Genomic DNA, 21,818 nt, shown 5'->3' on the forward strand with positions numbered 1-21,818 from the left:
TTAGATTTTATTTATTTATTTGAAGAGAGAGACACAGCGAGAGAGGGAACACAAGCAGGGGGAGTGGCAGAGGGAGAAGCAGGCTTCCCGCCGAGCAGGGAGCCTGATGCGGGGCTCGATCCCAGGACCCTGGGATCACAACCTGAGCCGAAGGCAGACGCTTAACCACTGAGCCACCCAGGCACCCCCAGATACAGATCTTTCATACGTGATCTCACTTTCCCCATCCCTCACCTGTCAACTGGAGGCAGCAGACTCAGCAGAAAGGACAGATGTTCTCAGGAATGACAGAGCCATTCTTGGGGAGAAGCCCAACTTTGTCCAAAAATCAGGAATAGTCATCAGTCAGGAACATCCATATTGGATTTGTTTGATGGAGAAATTTTTTTTTTTTTTAAGAAAAAATACTAAAATTTTGGGCTATGTCTGTTTTGGAGCTCAGCTACTCATCTAATCCACAATCACGTATGTAAAAAAGCACACAAAGCGTATTGATATTGCTATACTTGTATTCTATCTAATCTTTTCATATGGCTATAGCCAGGTCTAGGTTGCAATGACTCAGAATGATATTTTCCAATAATTTACATCTTATTAAAAAAAAAGATTTCTATGGATGGAGACATATCTAATTATGGAAATGACATGCAATATAACGATGACATGACCTTTTAACATACTTTTCTTTTTATGAATGTGTAGGTTCAGAATTACAAAACAAACCCTAGTCTTTTAAGGGCCAACAGTCCATTTTCAGTTTTCAGGGAATAAATCTGCATTGGAGGGAACATTGGGGAAGTGATAAACTGCCTCAGCTTTTTATTTTTAAAAATAGGAATGCTAGTCTCTATGATAATCTGATTATGTGGGGTCAATGAAATATAGCCTATCCTTATAATAAAGTTATATAAGTAAAAGATAAATCTCTGTAATTTAAAGATTTATGTTCAAAAATTCCTTGAATTAAAAAAATATATATCTTGAGAAAATTGAGCCCCAGAACTCTAGAAAAATATAAATTATCGTCAGCCGAATAATTCAGGGAGAAGTGCCATATTTGGCATTGGTGGTAAGACAGGGTCTATGAATGAACAGTGACCCCTTGCCAGTGTAAGAAAACCCCAGAATCAACCCACACTCCTGTACTCTATTAGTACTATCTTCTAAGGCAGGGCCTTTCGAAACGGGAGCTTTTTCCATACTTTTAAATCTGAGCAACGTTTTAATCTCTGCCAAAGATGTCTTTGGCTAATGAGGGAGAGAGTTATTTTGTCAAACTTCATAACAGATTTTAGAGGCTTCCATTGACCTTTGGACTGGAGGCCCTGGAGCTCGTGAGAGGTTATACTGCTGAAGCTAAATGCTCACTCATGACTTACAAGACAAGGGAAAATGCTAAGAGGTAAACTGGACATTGCAGTCTGTCAAATACAATGCTAGCTACTCTGTAGATCACCTCATCTCACATCTCCATTTATATTCACTGAAATAGCTGTGAATATCTCTCTGTGCTACAGGTGAGGAAACGGAGGTTGCCGAGCTGGGTGGTGAAGGATAGAAAGTTTTAAGCCAGGGCTGAATGATTCCATACCATCTTTCTACATGCCAAGGCATTCTTGAGAGTTAGAAGAAAAGGCCAATGATAAAACTGATTTGAAAAAAAAAAAAAAGAACCATTAGAAACCCCAATCTGAAAGCAAAAATGGATCATCAATGTATTTGCAATATATAAATATTGTTATAAGTTATGTTAGTCAATGGAATTACTTAATTCGATGTAATTATCATATGCCTTAATGGGCATTGTAGACAAAATTCTAAAAAAATACCCAGGTACTCACAATATCATATATATAATATTTAATGCACAACCTCTCACTTACTAGTTAGCTTTTACTTCTATGGTCATGATTTCAAATTATACGGTATTACTAACATTTTCTTTTCTGCTTTTTCTTTTGCTGAAATAAGTACTTGCTTTTTTAAGACATTCCTCTAAAATGAGAACATGCCTCCAAAAACAATTGTAATGGTGTCCATCCTTGTAGGCTACATTTTTCCCTGAACACAACTTGCCAAGTTTCTCATACAATATATTTAATATCTTTCTCTTAGCTGGGACAGAAATAAAATAATGTATTCATTGTCCTTTGAGGACTGAGCAATGATAACAAAACCAACGATGTTGTCAAATCTATTTTATCATAAATTACCATTATCCTATACTCTTTAGACCTATAATTACAGCTCATCTTAATTACTACCATTTTTCAGATGAGGCATCTGAGTCAGAGAGGTTAAATAATTTGTCCGTGGAATTCAGCAAGGGGATAATTTGAGCTAGGATTAAACCCAGAGATAGTGTACATCTGCACATTTATATCCAATCATACCATGTTCATGAGCAAAGCATTTCATAAATAAGTTTATTCTGGGAGGGACTCCTCTGGGTCCCCCACGCTTATATTTCATATCTATCATGCAATTCAAAAATATATAGTATTCTGGAAAGAAACAAATGGTCTTTATTTTTATTTGTACTCATTTAACAAAATGCTACAAATTAAATGAAAGGTTGCCTTCTGCCTATGAAACTTTAGAAAAAGGTCTGAAAGAACTTGACCTTTGAATATGGAAACCATTAATTTGTTCCAAGTTTTGAGAAGAGCAGTGGAAACTCTTTCACCACTAGTAAACAATGACTAATGAAAATCATTAATGTAACCTATGCGGGTTGTGAAAAAAACACATCTTGCCAAATGATATGAGAAGGTAGTCATGGATAATCATTCATCTTGTGATAGAAAATAGTGCCACGTCATTTTTCTCTTGTTAGCACAGAAGACTGGCGTTGTGCCCTTCACTTCGCTAAACACGATCTACTCTAAAATCAGCATGTTATTACAAATATAACTTCCAGATTATATCCCCATTCCAGTTCTCTGAATCCTGATGACCCCTGTGCCCTTGGCAAACATCAACAAATCTTCAGGACACCCCCACTGGGACCAAATAGAATCTCTAGTTCTCTCTCCACGTATCACTCCCAGGAGAACCTGCAAAGAGATCAGACTCAGGATATGAGATGTAACATGCTCCATTTCTCAATTGACTAATGGCAAATATAGAGAGCTTCATGGTCTCAAATAGCAAAAGGAGGAAAATCAGCAAAGCAATGGCAAGTCAGGGGTTATGGTCATAGGACTACGATTCTGGACTGAGGGGAGGTTTCCATCCCACACCCTGCGCTGATTCACTTTGCACGCCTGTAGTTAATCCAAGAATCATCACACCATAACTCACTGATGCCCATTGCACACTCACCAGAACTAGCCCCAAGGGGCAAATGTGAACACAAATACTTCTTGCCGAGTATTCCAAGCACACTAACCTTCCCCATTCGCCACCAGAGGTTCTAGATAAAGGATTAATTAATAATCTCTGACTGTTTTCATGTTAAGTTCACAAAGCATTTCATATGCAAACACCAGAAAATATAGCCCTTCTTAACCAGTCACGTCAGGATGCTTTTTAAACTTCCAAATCCATACAACCTAATATATATTCAAAGCCTCAAACTCTGCAAGTTACAATCTCTTGAAGGCATCTTCTCTCTACCCAGAAGCATTCAGAGCACAAAGCCAATTAAGGAAAATTAAGGAAAATTAAGACCCTGAGCTTTGTGGTTTCACCTGACTTCCTCAGCCTTAAATAGGTCCTTTGCTCACCACACAGCAAGTCTGTGAGCTTCAGTTCAGTTCAGCAACAGAGCACCTGCTTTGTCATTATGCCCAAGATTAAGGGGAAACAGAGGACTATCTGTAGGGAGTAGAGAGATGGCTGAAGATCTCTTTGGCATTTCAGCCTCCCTGCCAAGGAAGAATGGATGGGATGTGTCCCCAACTGTTCTTGTTTCGCCACGTTCATGTCTCAAAGAAGACTGAGATTTCTGACTACACTCTGTGTCTAATAACTGCTCATCAGTCCACCAATTCTATTACCAAAAAGGTTGCACGACCATAGCATAAGATGGCAATTTGATTCACCATTGTCTGTATCTCCTATCACTGCCTGGAAAAAATCTAGTCTGCCATTGATTCATAGTGATAATCCAAGGATGGTGTGTATTTTTCTAAAGAAAATGTTACAAACTGTCCAAATAAATTTTATGAAAATTGACTTCAATCCAGATCTCTGCCATTCCAAAACATATAAAAAATGTGAATTATTATTTGAGCTTGTAAAATGACTGCCAAAACCCTACAGTAAGATTTTTAGAGAAAATACTGAAATCATTTTCTGAGGAAGAGAGAAACTAAGTCAATAGCACCCCTTTGTGGCAATAGAGGGGTATGCAAATGATAATTAAGACCATTATTTTATAAGGGTCTTTACAATTTTTTTCCTATAAAATTGTATTTATAAAGGCCTAAAGACTCATCTATGAATCCTTTCCCTTGCCTTTAGGCAGAGCCACCCTAGTATCGTCTCACTGATTTGGGAAGCTGCTATGGTTTTAAAGGTCTCCAAAGGGAAGATTTCATGACCTCTCCTGGTAAAACATTCCAGGATTTTACTCTCAGGTCTCATAAAAATACTTTATACAACAACGTCCACCCATTTCCTCTAGTTAAACCTGCCTCTTGGGTTGGGCTGAGAAACAGATGGTTTCTATCCTTTATTCCTTGGTGGCTGTGTACATCGTTAAGGCTATGGACAGGGAATCATAGCAAGAGGAACGCATCGTGGTTTATCTATACATCCTTCCAAGGTAGGGCCTACAAATACCAGGTCCACTGTTCAGAGTAGAGGGTGTGTGTTTAGGGGCCAGAATGTGCCAAGCAAAGCTCTTCATTTGAAAAGGGTTTCAGTTTTCCCTTATACATGGGGAATCCTTGCGCCCTCCAGACTCTGCATACTTTCTCGCCAACCTGACTCTTCAGAGGACGTGCTCAAACTGGTTTTAAACAAGAGAGTTTTGAACAAGAGTACCTACTAAGTTAACCTTTTTATACTTTGCACATCATCTGATAATGGGATAGAACTGCAATTTTTCATGTTGCTTTCTTTCAATCTTTCTTTTTTTTCTCTTTAATGTCTAGCATAATTCTACATTTTCTATTACTGAACGGAAGGCTACTTTACATTTTCCTCATTTAAATATTAATGAGTTTTTTAAATGTTATTCACTTTAGCCCTTCGCCATGATTTTCAACGTCTGCCCAGTACATTCTGGATACCTGTTTTCATAGGGTTGACATGAGAGGACTGTGTTGCTTTTTTTCTGTTTTTTTTCTTTTCAGTTTTTCCCACAGATTACTATTTTGTTAGTGTTGCTACTTTGGGAATAAAGAATGTAGGTTTCTATTTATATCTCCAGATAAGCTCTATTTTGATAATCCAGTCAGTGTAGAGACTAGCTTTGCCTCGTATTTTTCCACAGCAGTGAGTTTTTAAAGGATGAATTAAACATGATGATATCTTGTTTGTGGTAGGTAAAGACGGAGGTAAGATGCAGACATTTAATTGGGGTCCTTTAATTTTAAAACAACACAGTATAATAAATGCCAAATTCACATTCCACAATGGCTTTTTATCTTTTCTCTAAAAAGGAAAAAGACAGATTCATGGAAAGTAGTAATGAACACCTATCCCATAAGTGCATGTACTATGTTTTATGCTTACAGGTAGATCATACATACTGTAAAAGAACAACCCACTGTTCTTGCCTAAAACCTCATTATGGATTAAATATAGGCCGTATGCTCATTTCATACTTGTCTTTAATCTTACTCTACAATGTTTGTAGTTAAGGTGTATTCAATCTATTTTAATCTAAAATTAGCAAACAAAAAATGTTTGTAGTTAAGATGTATTCAATCTATTTTAACCTAAAATTAGCAAACAAAAAAGGTGGGGCATCCGTGTGGACACAATGCCTTATTTGTTGTTGTTGTTTTTCTTTATTCATTCATCTTTAAGCATTGCCCAGCATGCAACTCGGTACTATCAAAAGATTTCTAGTCCAACTAAGAGCTGTATATTAACTCTGACGGTCCTCTTCCCCCCTCTAGTGGTGAAGAGCAGTCAGAACCTCTGTGGTGGGTATTTGCCGCTGATCTATACAGGAAAGAAGTGGACGGGGTTCAAATCCCAGATTTGCCATTGCTAGCTCTGTGCACTTGACACTTAACTTGACTTTTTGTTTTTCAGTTTCCTCATCAGACATAGAGTAATGATGACGATTTGCAGGATTGTTGTGATAGTCACAAAAGAAAATGTAAAGTCAAATCTATTTAGAAATTGATCGAACAAAAAACAGATTTAAAAAAATATATAACACAAGATGCAAAATATATTTAATCAGTGGATTTGATCCTGTGGGTGACAGACTCCAAGACAGCCTCCTTGGTCCCCCCCCTCCTGGTACACAGCATTTAGAATAGAGAAACGGCCTTTATCAAGTGATCCAACATCGTGTTCCCACTCATGAAACAAACTGACAACGTTCGCCATGTGCTTCTATGAGAAGGCCTTCACAAGTAGTCTTCTGGCTCAAAATGTTTAACTCGAGTCTAGTCCCAAAGGAACAATCAGACAGATCAAAACTAAAGGTCATTCGGAAAAACAAAACAAAACCAAAAAAAAAAAAACAAAAAAAACACCCCAACAACCCAACAACTTCTAGACTAAAAATTTCAGCATCTTGAAAAATCACTGAGGCTGAGAAATATTCATGATGGAAAGAGAGTGAAAAAAGGACAATGAGAACTAAATGTAATCTATGATCCTATATTAGATCCCGGATTGGGGAAGGGCGTAGCGTTCGGGCACTTGTAGACACTTGAAAATGGGCTTTCTCTGAGACCATAGTATTAAGTCACTGTAGTTTATTTCACTGCTTTTCTGAGTGTGATTGTTTAGAAATATGCCCATATGCCCTTGGTCGTAGGAGAGACATGTTTAAATATTCAGAGATGAAGTGCCATGATTAAAGTGTGTGTGTGTGTGTGTGTGTGTGTGTATCATTTACTAGGCTCAAGTTCCTTTGAACACAAGAAGTTTTATCAGCCGTTAAGCATCCATCAGAACGCCTGGTGCTTATCAGATGGACAATGAGCATTTGCTGAGTGAATGTATGAAAACAACTTGCAAACTCTAAAGTGTTAATGCTAATTACTGCAAAGCGTCAATGACAGTTATACTTGGTAGTTAAAGTAATGACAGTTACACATGTCAGTTATTAGTATCTGGTTGGTGTACAAGAGATGGTAAAAACTAAACAGTGGGTGTGAGACACAGGCTGGAAAATTTTGTGTGAGATAGGTGATTTTAGAGCTTGGAGGCTTTAGAAGGAGGAGGGGAAGGTAAAATAGCCCCAAATTAATTATATCCACACTCTTTTTGCCCAGACCCTAAATGACTGTTTGCAGAGCTGTGGCAAGTAAGGTTATCAAGTCACTATCAGAAAATTTGCAGACAGCAATATCCTCCAGTGAATCTTTTTTCCTAGGGTCCAATCACTGCTCTTCCCCTGGGAGCAGCTAAGAGGGAGAGGGAGGAAAGATGATGGACAGGAAGAGGAGGGAGTTAAAAACACATGCTCTACTCCGGACCAGTCCCTTGGCCTCACCCCTCTGGGTCATTTCTCCTCATCCTCATGATAAATATTGAAATGTAGCACTCCCTGGGGGACCTGTAAAATCCCTCCCGAATTTTAAAGGAAATAGGGAAAGACAAAATGCTGCCCCCTTCTGGCAGCTTTAGCAAATCTTCACACACAATTTATTACACAGTTAACAGTTAACAGTTGCATTAATAGTCTCCCTCCCAGGGAGAAGACAGACAGTATAGCGGGAAGGCAGACTTTCTTTTAAGTCAACATACTAGATAGAGTAGCAAATAGCTCTTTGTCACTGACAGTTCTCACAACATTTTAAAAAACCTTTTTAAATTCTTTGCCTTTGTATTTAAATTTGGCTGTAGGAGTAGCTTTAGAAATTCTGTGGGCATGTACCATGTGCTCAATCACCCAAAAGAGTTCTGTATTTAGGGCACCTGCCCAGCAAATCTGAGGCAAAATAATAGAAAAAAAGAGAATGAAAGACAGAAAGAAGTTCAGCCTCAATAACCTTATGCAAAATTTTGTGAAAAAAAAATTTAAATGAAGTAGAATATATATAGACTGTGATAGTGTGATTTATAATAAGGAATTAATACTTGGTTTTCATCTCCATTCCTGGCACAGAGCTCCTAGAACCCTTGGAATTACCTGCCAGGAGAATTGGAAAGGTGTCTTTTGTTATGTTAATGAGATGACTTTTGGAAAGCCGGAAGGATGGGGGCTGGTTGCTGGTGGAGCCAATCACGTGATTAGAGGGTCAGCACTTTGAGTCCCACCCACCTCTGGGGAGGGGAGAGGCCTTGGAGAATGAGTTCAATCATCAGTAGCCAATGATTTAATCAATCGGACCTACTTAATGAAGCTTCCATGAAAACCCAAAAGGAGGAAGTTCTGAGAACTTCCTTCCACAGGTTGGTGACCATGTGAAGATTCAGAGAGAAGGGGGTTCTCAGAGAGCATTGGAAGCAATGCATTCCTTCCCCAGACCTTGCCCTATGCACCTCCTCCATCTAGCCATCTTGATGCATATTGTTTTATAATAAACCAGTGATCTATCAAGTAAAAGGTTTCTCTGAGTTCTGTGAGCCACTCCAGCCAAGTCTCTGAACCCAAGGAGGGGGTCATAGGAACCTCTGATTTATAGCCGAGTGACAACCTGGAGTTTTCCATTATGGCATCTGAGGTGGGGGCATTCTTGGAGAATGGAGCCCTCCACCTGTGGGATCTGGTGCCATCTGCAGGCAGATAATGTCAGAATTGAGTTAGGTTGTAGAACCCCCAACTGGTGTTGGAGAATTGCTCGGTGATATGGGGGGAAACCTTCCACACATCGGAACACAAACTGATGAACACACACATTGTGGTAGGTGTCAGAAGTTTAAATGTGATATAAGTTTTGTGTTATTTTAAGAGATGATATTTCAGGGGTGCCAGGGTGGCTCAGTCGGTTGAGCATCTGCCTTCAGCTCAGGTCATGATCTTGGGGTCCTGGGATGGAGTCCCACATGAGGCTCCCTGCTAGGTGGGGAGCCTGCTTCTGCCTCTGACCCTTCCCCCTGCTCGTGATCTCTCTCTCTCTCAAATAAATAAATAAAATCTTTAAAAAAGAGAGAGAGAAAATTTCATATTGAAATATTTGTGGGGAGAGGGCTTCTATTAGGGACCATAAAGGTCTTAATTTCCTCCAATCCCATTTTATGTTCTGTCCTAAATATATACTTACATCATTAAAGTTTATCTTTCTAAAGTGGTCCCTATGACATACTCTTCCTCTTTGTGTCAATAAAGGTGCTTTTTTTTATTATTTAAAAAATCAATTTTGGGGCGCCTGGGTGGCTCAGTTGGTTAAGCGACTGCCTTCGGCTCAGGTCATGATCCTGGAGTCCCTGGATCGAGTCCCGCATCGGGCTCCCTGCTCAGCAGGGAGTCTGCTTCTCCCTCTGACCCTCCCCCTTCTCATGTGCTCTCTCTCTCTCTCAAATAAATAAATAAATAAAATCTTTAAAAAAAATCAATTTTTAAGAATGAAATGAGTAGGTATTTCCCTTTTCGTGTGAACTGCAGGTGTTGTGTTATCTCTTTCAGTGACACCTGAATTTTAATTCTCTTCTCTGACATTTGTCTCCCATCCTCCACAAGCAGGTAAAAATAGTAAATTAATGGAGGTGGGCATGTGTGATGACTATGTGCAGAGCCACCTATCAGGAGCCCAAATGCTTCTGCAAATTATTACAACAGCTTTGCAATGAGATGCTTAGCTGTTTCCACCTTTAGCATTAATTAATTTATTCATTCAATATGTACTAAGACAACTAGAGATTTCTAAGATGAACATATACATCCCAGCCCTCAAAGACTCTATGATCTAGGGCGCCTGGGTGGCTCAGTTGGTTAGGCGACTGCCTTCGGCTCAGGTCATGATCCTGGAGTCCCGGGATCGAGTCCCACATCAGGCTCCCTGCTCGGCAGGGAGTCTGCTTCTCCCTCTGACCTTCCCCCCTCTCATGCTCTCTCTCTATCTCATTGTCTCTCAAATGAATAAATAAAATCTTTAAAAAAATAATAAAAAATAAAGACTCTATGATCTAATGTAAACAATTATAATCTGCATCTTTGGAATAAAAAAAGATACTCTTTGGAAAAATGAAAAAAAAAGGGGGTTCTATGGTCAAATATATTCGATAAACATGACATGTTATAGCCTCCTCTTTGCAATTTCTAATGCACATCTGCAAATTTAAAAACTCTGATAGTAAAGGAATTTATCTAATCTGACCTTTCCCCAGACGGCTTTTCTAGGTAACAGAACAGAAGATAACATCCTTCAGACAACGTTCTCCTTTATGCAAAAATGAGGTGCACTAAGTATAAAGTACAGGGGAGGTATGGAAGAAGGAAGATATGCTTGGGAGGGTGGCAGCAACCTCACAAAATGGGAGAACACAATTGATTCCAGACTTAACTTATTGCTAAGTAATGGTTTCCAGGAGCCCAGGATTAGGGAGGGTGTACCAAGAAGAAGTAAGTGTTAGGCAAATCTTAGAGGCATCCCTGGGACATTTGACAGTGAGAAAACCATGGAGGGTAGTGGATGGGCATGAGATGTATCAGATAGGGTGCTCGATAATGAAGCTGAACAGAAAGACCAGGACCCGATCATACAAGCCTTGAAATCCATGCAAAAGCAGTTTATATTCCATCCTATAAGCAATGGGCATACTTTACAGAATTCTGTATCCAGGAGTCAACAAACACATAGCACTCTCTCGGTGTGGAGGCTGGATATGGGGACAGGTGGAGAGAGTGGACCCGTGTTGGGGAAAAGCATGAACCTGTCATAAAACCTCAAGATCCTTTTGCAAGACACCTTTGGACCTGAGAGACGCCATCACATAAAACAGCTGGAGTGGCCCCGGTCTTGCTATCTTCTGCCCTCCTGTCCTGTGGCTTCTCTTGTTTCCTCCTAATGCACCATGCATCCTCAAGTGCCTTGCACTTCTTTGCTCAAGCAATGTTAAATGTTAAAAAAAAAAAAAAAGCCTTCATGTTAAATAATAAATGACTGAAAATAAGCATTTGCATTTAAACATTGTAGCTTAAAATGTGATTTCATATTCATTATCTCATTTCATATGGATGTAGAAATAAAATACCTGGAAATTCCATGAGGTCTGGGGAAGCACTATTAAGTGTTTCCCATGTAAGACTTCTCCAAAGTTTCCTTGTTTCATTATTTAGGTGACTATCTGTTGAGGACAGCACAGACCCCGTCTCTCCCTAGGTTGTATCCTGAATGATCAGTGACTGGTTCATTGGCTTCTCCTGAAAAGTTGATGGGGTGGGTATGATTACTCTTGACACCTTCTGGTCCTTCAGATAACTTCCTCATTTCCTGGGATGGTACTAAGTCGTGACTCCATCCCTGTCAAAACAGCTGACAACTTAGGGATTATTACCTAGCTCTAATGCAGCATTTACTTTAGAAAACAAAGGCTTTGAAGTGACAGTATGTTTGGCTCCCCCCCACCCAGTTTAGAGTGTCTGTTCACAGGTTCCCCACGGAAGCCCAGAAGCTGGATAAATCTTGGTGAATACATTATTTTTCTTTTGTGTGCCATTGGTTAAATCTACTCCAGTGCTCTAGAAGCTGCGTTTATGTGTGCATGTGTGTGAGGGGGTGCGTTTTCTTTTCAGCATGTAAACAGAAGAAGATGTGCTCGAGTGTTCATGTTCCTCCTCATGCACGCGCACACACTCACACACACACAGCACACCCATGCCCGCACGGCTGGTTTCTCAGGACCCCCACCCACGGTCCATAAGAGAAGGACATAATCAACGATTGACATCTAGCTTCCTTCCAGCCCCACCTCACCCTTGGAGATCCTACTCTTAGGTGGTACCTTGCTCAGTTGAAGTCTGAGTTGAATTTGACCCTCTGCTATGTTAGGTTTAAGTCTAGAGGAGTTCAAAGGCAAGACCTGGAAAAACCAAAGCATGATTAACTAAATCAATGAATGGCATTAATAGAAATGAAAGAAAGGGAGTTTTATGAAGAGAGCAAATTCAGAAGGGCAGCTATTTCTGGTAGAAAAGAAAACAAACACTATGTAGATAGAACCACCTGGGCTTACACTTCATGTCCTTATAGCTACCACTAGCTATGAGACCTTCAACAGGTAACACACTCTCTAGCCTCGGTTTTCCCATCAGTGAAATGGGGATAATGTTATCTACTGCACATGCAAGCTGTGAGAATAAAATTAGCTAATACAACATCTTGGAGACTGTGTCAAGCACATAATAAGCCCTCAACAAATGCCATTTTGGAAATCTATTTTATTTGGGGAAGATGCTTTCAACCAGAAGGACAATGTTTATTTCCAGCACAGAACAGAGAACAACAGTTTGCCCAGCAGGTGAACTAAATGGAGAAAGTAGAGATTTTGGGGCTCCTTGAATAAGGCACTCATAATGTGGGCCTATTTATCATTCTGAGTCAAATGTAGTATAACTCTGAGGCAACATTTATATAGCATACACGCTTCTACCTGATCCACATGTAACTTAAGTTGGAGGTAATTTTACCCACGAGTGAGGGAGGCTTCTCTTTTCAGGAAAGAATCTTACACAATATGTTTCAAATATGTTCATGATAAACAAAAGCAGTCAACACGATCCTTCCATTCAGCCAGTCAATCTCCCTTTGCCAGTTTTCTTTTCAGAATGCAACACAGGAAAAAATGGCCTCCTTTCCTTGAGGCTCAGGTTGGATTTAGGAAATTACAATGCACAGAAGATGTCATAAGTCCTAAGGAAAATAGTTGCGTCTCATCATACATAATGCATAACATTCAGAAATCATTGGCTGTGGTTCATTATTCCCTCCCACCCCCAAAAAGTACAAGAAGGTATATTTAAAAGTTGAACAACCTAAAATTGCAAGACTAAAGTCATGAAAATTATCCAAAACAAGTATAATAAAAGACATCTGTTCTGGGTTTCTATAAGTATTATGGTTATTATTGCAAATAGCATATTTTCTCTGTCATAAGCCAGTTTTGATTATATATATTATATATATATATAAAATATATATATATAAGACGAAACATGAGAGACGATGGACTCTGAAAAACAAACAGGGTTCTAGAGGGGAGGGGGGTGGGAGGATGGGTTAGCCTGGTGGTGGGTATTGAGGAGGGCACATTCTGCATGGAGCACTGGGTGTTATGCACAAACAATGAATCATGGAACACTTCATCTAAAACTAATGATGTAATGTATGGAGATTAACATAAGAATAAATAAATTAATTAATTTAAATATATATATATATTTATATATATATAAAGCACACTTTGGATGCTAGGTGGCGCTAGGTGTCCACCGAATGTTATGCCACTTTCCCCTCGCTAGATGGTCCAGCTCCTTCTGCGGCCTGATACTCTTTCAGTAGTTACAGCCTATGATGGGGAACGTTTCTGTGGACTTCTGCTAACAACTGACAGCAGAACACAACCGTAGCACTTAGCTCTCAAATGGAGTGAGCATTCTGGAAAGCTTTAATAGTCCTTCAGTGGCTATCTGTATACAACTCCAACAAGCTCCACAGTGATACATTGGTAATTTGTTCTCTAGACTGAGCCAAAGCATCACTTTCAAGTATATGGACATTTGGAGTAAGTCTAGCAGTTAAATATTTTCAAATGCCTCCCCTCCCGGGGTCTCTATTATCTAATTGTTTAATAAAAATCGACACAGAATTGGAAACTTGAAAGATAAGTTTGAAAACACATGGAATAAACTGATGGGACATCCATGGATTTAAAATCTTCAGCTTTACTTTCCCGAATACGTCCATATTATCGCTAGTCTCAAACTAGGACACTCTTGGCATCTGAAGAATAAATGAGGCTACAAAGACTAAAAAATATAGAGAGATTGTCCATTGTCTCTGACTTTGCTCAAGAAATACAAAGTGGAGCCACCTGACACCTCTGTATTGTGGTGAGGCTGGGCACATGTTCACTCCGCAAGCCAGAACATGGTTAAAATTCAGACCTCATGTGTACATAACAATTTATAATGCGATATCCTGAATGCTTTTTCATTAAAAGGAAAAATAAGAATCAAAATACAGAACAGTCAGATCAATATGATGGGATAAAATATTATAATGGGCACGCTTGTGGATAAATGCATGTGCATCTAGGAGAACAAGGTGTTTAAAACTGTGGTCTGGGTGACTGGGTGGTTCAGTTGATTAAGCATCTGCCTTCAGCTCAGGTCATGATCTCAGGGTCCTGGGATCCAGCTCCGCATCGGGCTCCTTGCTCAGCGAGGAGTCTACTTCTCCCTCTGCCTCTGCCCCCCTCTCTCTCTCTGTCTCTCATGAATAAACAAAATCTTTAAAACAAAACAAAACAAAAATATTATGGTCTGGGGAAGCTTTAAGTGTTGGAAGTTGGCAACAAAATTATCCTGCCACTCTGCATCTTTGTCGTGACCCCAGCAGGTAATGTCTTCCCCTGCAGCCTAAACATTTTCCTTGGGGTTCATTCATACTTTCACTCAGACAGGAGAGTAAAGTAGTACAAAGGGGCAGGTGGCCTTTCTGAAACGATAGCCTTAGTTGGTTTCTACTCACTTGACTTCCAAGCCACACATGAGACCTATAAGGTAAGAAGAAATGCCAGACACAGACTCCTATTATATTGTATATAATCGAGTACCTAATTTCCTATTTGGGAAAGGAATAATGAATATAATCATACCAAGTGTACCAAGGAGGGGGCAGGAGAAACCAATCCATCTCAGATGCTGGCAATAAGGGGATGCACTGTCTAGAAAATTTAGAATCAGTAATAAAAGTGACTAAAAGTCTGTCTGCTTTCTGGTATCACCATGCACCAGCGGTTCTAAACAAGGTCAGTGAGACAGGGTGGCTGGGACCATTCCCTCCATGCCCATCCCCTTCAGAACACCACTGATTAGAACAACTCTCCGACTTAGAATTTCCTAGCAAGTAGGGGAGTGAATTTTTGGAAGAAGGAAAAACTGTAAGGGAAAAGAGAAAGAATGAGTATTTTTCTAATGGTTTCTGTCTGTCCATCCAAGACTTTCCCTACATGTTATCTCATTAATCCTCAACAAGAACCATCACCATCCAGGGTGGATAACACTGTGCCCATTTTACAGATAAGAAAACAGATGCTGAAGAGTTGAACAATGTATTCAAGGTCACACAGTTACTAAATGGTGGATTCAGGACTCTAAAAGAAGTCCTTCCTCCTCTAAGTAGCTGAGTAACTAAGATCACAGACTGACATTTACTGGGTACACAACTTGGACAAGGTACTTGAATACCTGTGGTGGTAATGTGGGATGATAAGAGTACCCATAGGCTAGAACTGTAGAGAACAAAGCTGCCATGATGTAGAGAAGCTCTTGGCACAGTCCTGGACTATAATAATCACGGCAGAGATGACAATAAATGGCACGTGGTCTTTATGATGCAAACCTCATCTAAGAAATCGAAACAACTGTTGGCCTTTTTCATGGGTTAAAGAATGCTGGAGTATCTCCATAAGCTATTTCACACTTTTACCTGCAGGTCTGATGGGTTAGGTTATCGACTCTGATGCTGAGGAGAAGGACGCATGCACGAATCAGGGACTACAGCTGAGTCAGAGGGTGGACACTCTCACAGCCCGTGTGCCCCCATCCCCACCCCTTTGTGTCAACTGGTTCATAACTTCTTAGAGAACATCCTCTTGTTTGTTATACTCTGCTTCCTGCTCTAAGGGGATAAATGGCAAATTATTCTGGGGGATTGGAGTGGCATAAGAGCACAAGGATAGGTTTATTTCGGTTCATTCTACTAGACAATGGTATTATTGAGAGACGGGTCATGAGACTACTGGTCTTTAAAAGGTGACTCCCAAGTATTCTGCCCCTTGAAATATACAAAAGTTAACACAGGATGCATAAATAATATGTCAAATTTCTTAGCTATACTGTAGTGTGTTGTAAAAAGCAATCTGAGTCTCTGCTCCTTGAATTCTTTGTATAGACGTAGAAATCAAGTAATGCCAATATTTCATTACACATATTACTGGATTTGCCTATTATTTAAACACAAGCACAAAATTTTGCTTTTTCTCCAATTATGAAATTAATTATAGAGAGTGTCAATGGGTACTTAAGGCTAATATTTATATAAAGCAATAAGACAGGATTATTGAGAGCACACATAAGATAATGCTTTTTTGTTTTTGTTTTTTGGCACTTGCATTATTTTAATGTACTTTTGCCATAATACATGGCAATAGATCAATATAAACACTGACATTCTTACTTATAATATTAATTTATTCCACATTTCACAGGGCTAGCTCCAATCTTTTCAGTAAACATCATTATTATAACAATTATAATTTCCTTGTAACATAATCTTTCTTAACATAACACTTTATTTTACAATTTGAAGTTAGTACAGAGCAACCCTTCTCCAGGGTGATGATGTTGCATTGTAAACATAGCAGGGGTTTCCAAGTACCCTGTTGGGTTTTACATATTTGGAAATATATGTCAAGTTAACTTGTATGCAGAATGAAGCAAACAATAGGAGTCATTTTTAAATCTATTATATGGCCTGAAGGAAGCTCTGTGGTGGGCAGCTATGTGTTAATGAAGCGAGTTCAGCATTGGCTGCTTGGCTGTGCGTTCTGCTTCTGCTTTTCCTCCATTTCCATCCTGCACTGTAATCATGAGCATATAATCCAATCAGCTGTGTCAAATACAAATACAATGCAGAACACTCTCTTGGGTCAGGTCTCATAGGAGGAACTGGAATATTCACAGGGTCTTAACAACAACAACAAAAGTTTGTTCAACATTTGAGCAAGGGACGGTAGAGAAGGAGCCCTTCATCATGTTACGTTGGGATGGCACACACGTTCCCACCACCCCTCCTGTTCCCTCCCTTTCTAACACCGTTCTCTCCCATCCACCACAAAACTTCGGCTCCTAGACAGAAAGTACTTGAAAATGTATATACAACTGATCAGATGAAATCTCTTAATACATAGGTTCTAGGTCTACAAGACTTAAGACTAGAATAAAGTATGAACAGTCTTGGCAAAACAAGTGCTATCCATGCTAATGGTAGCATGGAAATCCTAAAGAGAAAACACTATTGAAACTTCTCAATTCATAAGGTTTGTTTTACTTTTTCTACTTGATCCTATGCATGGAAGGTGAGGTTAAATAAGAACATACCCTTTAAGGTTATATTGTTCAGAGATGTAGGTAGGCATGGAGCGGATGAAAACAGAATTTCTCTCTATGTCCTTGTTTGAGCATTTATGTCAATATACTCACTCTCCCTTTGTCTATCACCTTCCTTATGCTTTCTGGGCTCCTATAAGTTTTATGTGCAAATGTTCTGACTATCTGGAAAACTAAATGAAAGCCCAGAACTCACACAGATCCTGAGAAAGAGCAGTGGTCTTCTTAAAACTTTAAGACAAAGCATTACTGAGGCTATGGGACAAATCAACACATCCCACTGCATTGGAGTTAGGAAACTAAGGAAAGGGATAAAATTAGATTGTGTGAGAAAAACATTTTTTCAGGGATCTATAGAGAGGGACGTTTATCAGGAGAGAAATTCTGTCAGTCAGCTAAAGATCACTGAGTCTCACACAGTGTGCTGGCCATTAGAGGTATGCCTCAGAATCAGGCACAGCCCTTGTCACAGAATCACATATACTGATCCCTAATCCCTAACTTTGAATGATTTACCTTCCTTTTTTCCAGGTATCTAAAAAACAATTTTTGACATCCAGGTACTGCCAGAACACACGCTGGACATGTGTTAAGCTTTGGACACCCCAACACATTATTCCGTTATCTAGAGAAGCTGGCTGGATGCCTGCATGCACACATAGCTACGGCATCCATGGGGAAAGAGAACATGTTCCACTCTGCAGCCAGCGCAGGGTTGGCTCTCATTACGCCCCAGCAGGGTCATCAAACTGAAGGGGGGTGTTAGGAGCTTGGAAAGAGGCCAGAGGGCTGGCACTGAAAGGAATAAACATTTGAGAAATCACCCTGAAGGGGCAAGTTAAAAGGAGCTGGGTGTGCTGGCCTGGCCAGCAGCCGGGGTGAGGCCTGTCCTAGGTAATGAGGAGGCATCTGTCCTGGCACGGAGGGCCTAGAAAACAAGAGATAATGGCTTTGGAGGCAACTGTGAGATTTCTAAAGAGATTTAGGTCTGTCAGCCTTCACAATATGTGGCCCAAGGAAATTACAGATAGCCTTTTCCTAACCCTTCCCCAAGATCAAAGATAATCAGAGATAATCCAGTTTCAAAGGATAAACTAGCCTCAGGGAGAAGGTGAAGTTCCATGTCAACGCTTAGGTCACCGTTATTGTGATGCGATTCTGTGATGTGATGTGATCACCGCTTTGTGATTCCCTGATTCCACATGGGGGTCTGTTATTTAACAAATGTGAAGTGTGTACATTCCTGAGTGAGTGGGAGCAAGTATGTACGTGTATGTGTGAGTATGTGAGAGCTTGCGTGTGTGAAGGAGCCTAAGTGTATGGAAATGGGGTGTGTAAGTGAGCATGTGCCTACAGTGGAGGGTGTGTGGCTCATCTCCTTCCTTCCCTGAAAAACAAATACAAATACTCTTTGGGACATTTTTCCAAGGAAAGTTGGCACTTCTGTGTGGAGACACACCCTAGCTGCTCCATTCCTGAGAGAAAGCATGGCTTTCCCCTGGCCACGAGCTTTAGCTCTGTCCTATGGCCTGCTATGGCAAGACCACGGATGGTATCATCGCCAATGGAATGGACGTCACCTTCCAAGAGGTAGGCTTGTTCCCAGCCAGATACAGAGGAACAACATGAACATCATTTTCTACTGTCTACAGAAGGGGTCACACCCTTTCTTCTGAACACATGGCTTTCTACTTGACTACAGAAGAAAAAAAGAGAAAGTTACATGTGCCCCAAGTTCAATGTGACTTCTATGCCGTTTTACTTTTATAACTAAGGAAAAGAAAATAGCATTTTCATAGCAGGAACAGAAATTCGGTTTAATTTCTAAAGACCTGCTTTAAGACAAATGCCAAAACATGTGGCCGCATTGCAATAAAATTCCAAGGACATGTCTTGACCCATGTCTAATCTACTTATTCTGGAGTGAATTAGAAAGAAAAAAAAAAATTGTTTTCATCTCTCCAAGTTTCAAAGAATATTATACTTCTAAATGCTTTACAACTCACTTCTTTCCTGAGCATTACATTTTCTATTACATAGTTTGAACTTCCAGTCAGATAAGATTACACATTTCTACAAATCTTGTGTATGCTGTAGTTATCTGAGGCGCAAAGATTGCAAAACCAAGCAAATGTTATCTTGACCTTTTTTAATAACAGAAATGCTCATGGTGGACAGTCACTGTTGGTCCTAGGCTCCTCTGTGGCTCAGTCAGTAAAGACTGTCTCTAGACTCTTCGGGGGTGGGCAATCATTATTGGCCTAGGCTGGGGGTGGGGGCACTTGTGGACACCTCTATACTTCTCCACTGGAGCAATGTCAGACACTTCCATATGCCCCTCTTGCAACACTACTTAGAAAGCTCCTACCAGGACATGTAAGGGTGAGTCAAAAACTTGGACGGAGGAAACGGAAAAGTGATAAGATATGAATAAACAATCAGAAGAAAACACAATTCCTTCTCTTTGAATGGTAATGCCCCTTAATGTGGCTGAAATGGCACAGACATCCTAAAGCCAAGTTCCTCAGCTGATAAGCACCGTTGGAGTTATTTTAGGGATTTGTGATTGCTTTTGTTTGTTTTAAAGAAACATGTGGTTTTTCCATGATTTCCTAGTAAGAAGTGGATTCATCTCCTATTAAGCATTCTGTGTTTAAATAATTGCAGGGAATCCTTGTATCAGAAAAACTGCTTAAGAAGTGATGAAGGTGATTTTTTGATAATGTTAGGCAATATCGAGTCAGTGTATGAATATTCACTCTTAGAGTCAACAGGTGACACTGCCTTGGATTACCAAACAAAGGGCAGTGTCATCCTGGTTGTTACTTAGAGACACATCTCAGTCAAGAGCCTGTGAATTAGGTGAGAAGAGGATCTTCAATAAGTAGCTACTGACTTTAGTTGAAAGTTAGGTCATAAGGGTACAAAGCAAGGGTCTTCTGAGCCATGCTTACCTCTTTAGTTCCAGAATATAGGGATAGGTGAATACTACAACTGGTCATAAGCTACAGAGGAGAGCCTCAGAGGTTCGCCTTCTAATTCAGAGCCCTGACAGTTCATCTACCCTATGGATGTGTGCCAGGATTTCTGTGGGTTTGTAGGGAAACTAACAGTGTGCAAGCAACATAAGGGGTTTTCTCATGTTACTATATTTCAAGAATAAGGAGTATCTCATCAGGTGAGCAAAGAGTTGATAATGCAAAGGCACAAACATTGTGTCTTGTTTTTATTCCAGAAGTTTACCCCAAGAACCTGCTTTCATTGAGAGTTAAAGGAGCTCAGGATGAAACAACTATAAAGATAATTAGGAAAAATGGAAAACAAGACAAAGAATAGAAAACCACTCTGTGATACTGAGGGTAAGGTAATAGCAAGATACATGTCTTTGGAAAATCGATTATGTGAATGCAATCTTCTGACAGTCAGCTAAATTTATTTCCTTTCTGTATCCAAATTTTTAAACTTTAAATATTGGTAAATGTAATATTTTTGAAATAGCTTTAAATCATCTCAAGTGGCAGTTTATCTTGGTGAGGTTAATTGTGTTATTTATTAATCCATTGTCTTATCGTTTCTACTTTTTTGCCCAAAAAATGTTTGAGCTGGATACATTGAGTTATGGAAGCATTTAACATTTTAAATTAAGACGCAAGGAATTCTAAATGACACTTGAGATATCCTTGAGAGAAGCTTCTCATCTCTCGTGTTTATAGATATCTCATATATTCATAAATCAAATCCTGTGCATATTTAAGCCAGACCAAAATACTAAAAAGCACATGTCTCCCATTAGAAAAAAAAAAGCAATTATTCTGCTTAGTTATGTTTTTAAAATAGCTTGACATTTTAAATAATTGATGAATATGTAATTCGCTAATCAGTAACGGACAGCTCCCATGGAGGTACCATCGCTAGTTTTATAATTTACTATTTCAGAAGAGTTTTATGAATGCAAAGATTAAAGCCAGGAAGCGGAGAGAAATCACTCCAGGATGACATTATCCTATTAAACACCCACAATACTTAACAGTAACAACAATTAAGCTTCACAAATTAAGTTGATGTACTGAATTTCTATTGGGTGAGATATAGAGAGACATTTATGTGTCATGATTTGTCCCCGTACTAAATTCCCCATAGACAACCATGTCCCCAAATGAACATCAGAGCAACATTCTGTTCCTGTAAAGGATTAAATGATATTTTAGTTTATGCCTTTATTTCTTGTCTCTTTTCTCCAAGTGATGATAGAAGTCTTATTAACCATGCACAAACACTTACATTCTCTTTCTGAGAACATTTCTGATGTTGTTGGGATAAGAGAGGAAAGCCATTTATTTAAAGATTGCCTTATTAATCTACAGTTTTGGTAAATATCTAGTTGGTCAATTTGTCTTTATGG

At 39.5% G+C, this 21,818-nt stretch overlaps 1 protein-coding gene across 1 annotated transcript in view; it reads right to left on the minus strand.

Annotated features, from left to right (window-relative positions):
* The window catches only part of NYAP2 (neuronal tyrosine-phosphorylated phosphoinositide-3-kinase adaptor 2), a 168,963-nt gene that overhangs the window by 20,305 nt on the left and 126,840 nt on the right, over nt 1-21,818 (minus strand). The window lies entirely within an intron of this gene.

The sequence above is a fragment of the Mirounga leonina genome, unplaced genomic scaffold (genome assembly GCF_011800145.1).
Source record: "Mirounga leonina isolate KUSES-001 unplaced genomic scaffold, KU_Mleo_1.0 Mir_151, whole genome shotgun sequence".
NCBI lineage: Eukaryota > Metazoa > Chordata > Mammalia > Carnivora > Phocidae > Mirounga > Mirounga leonina.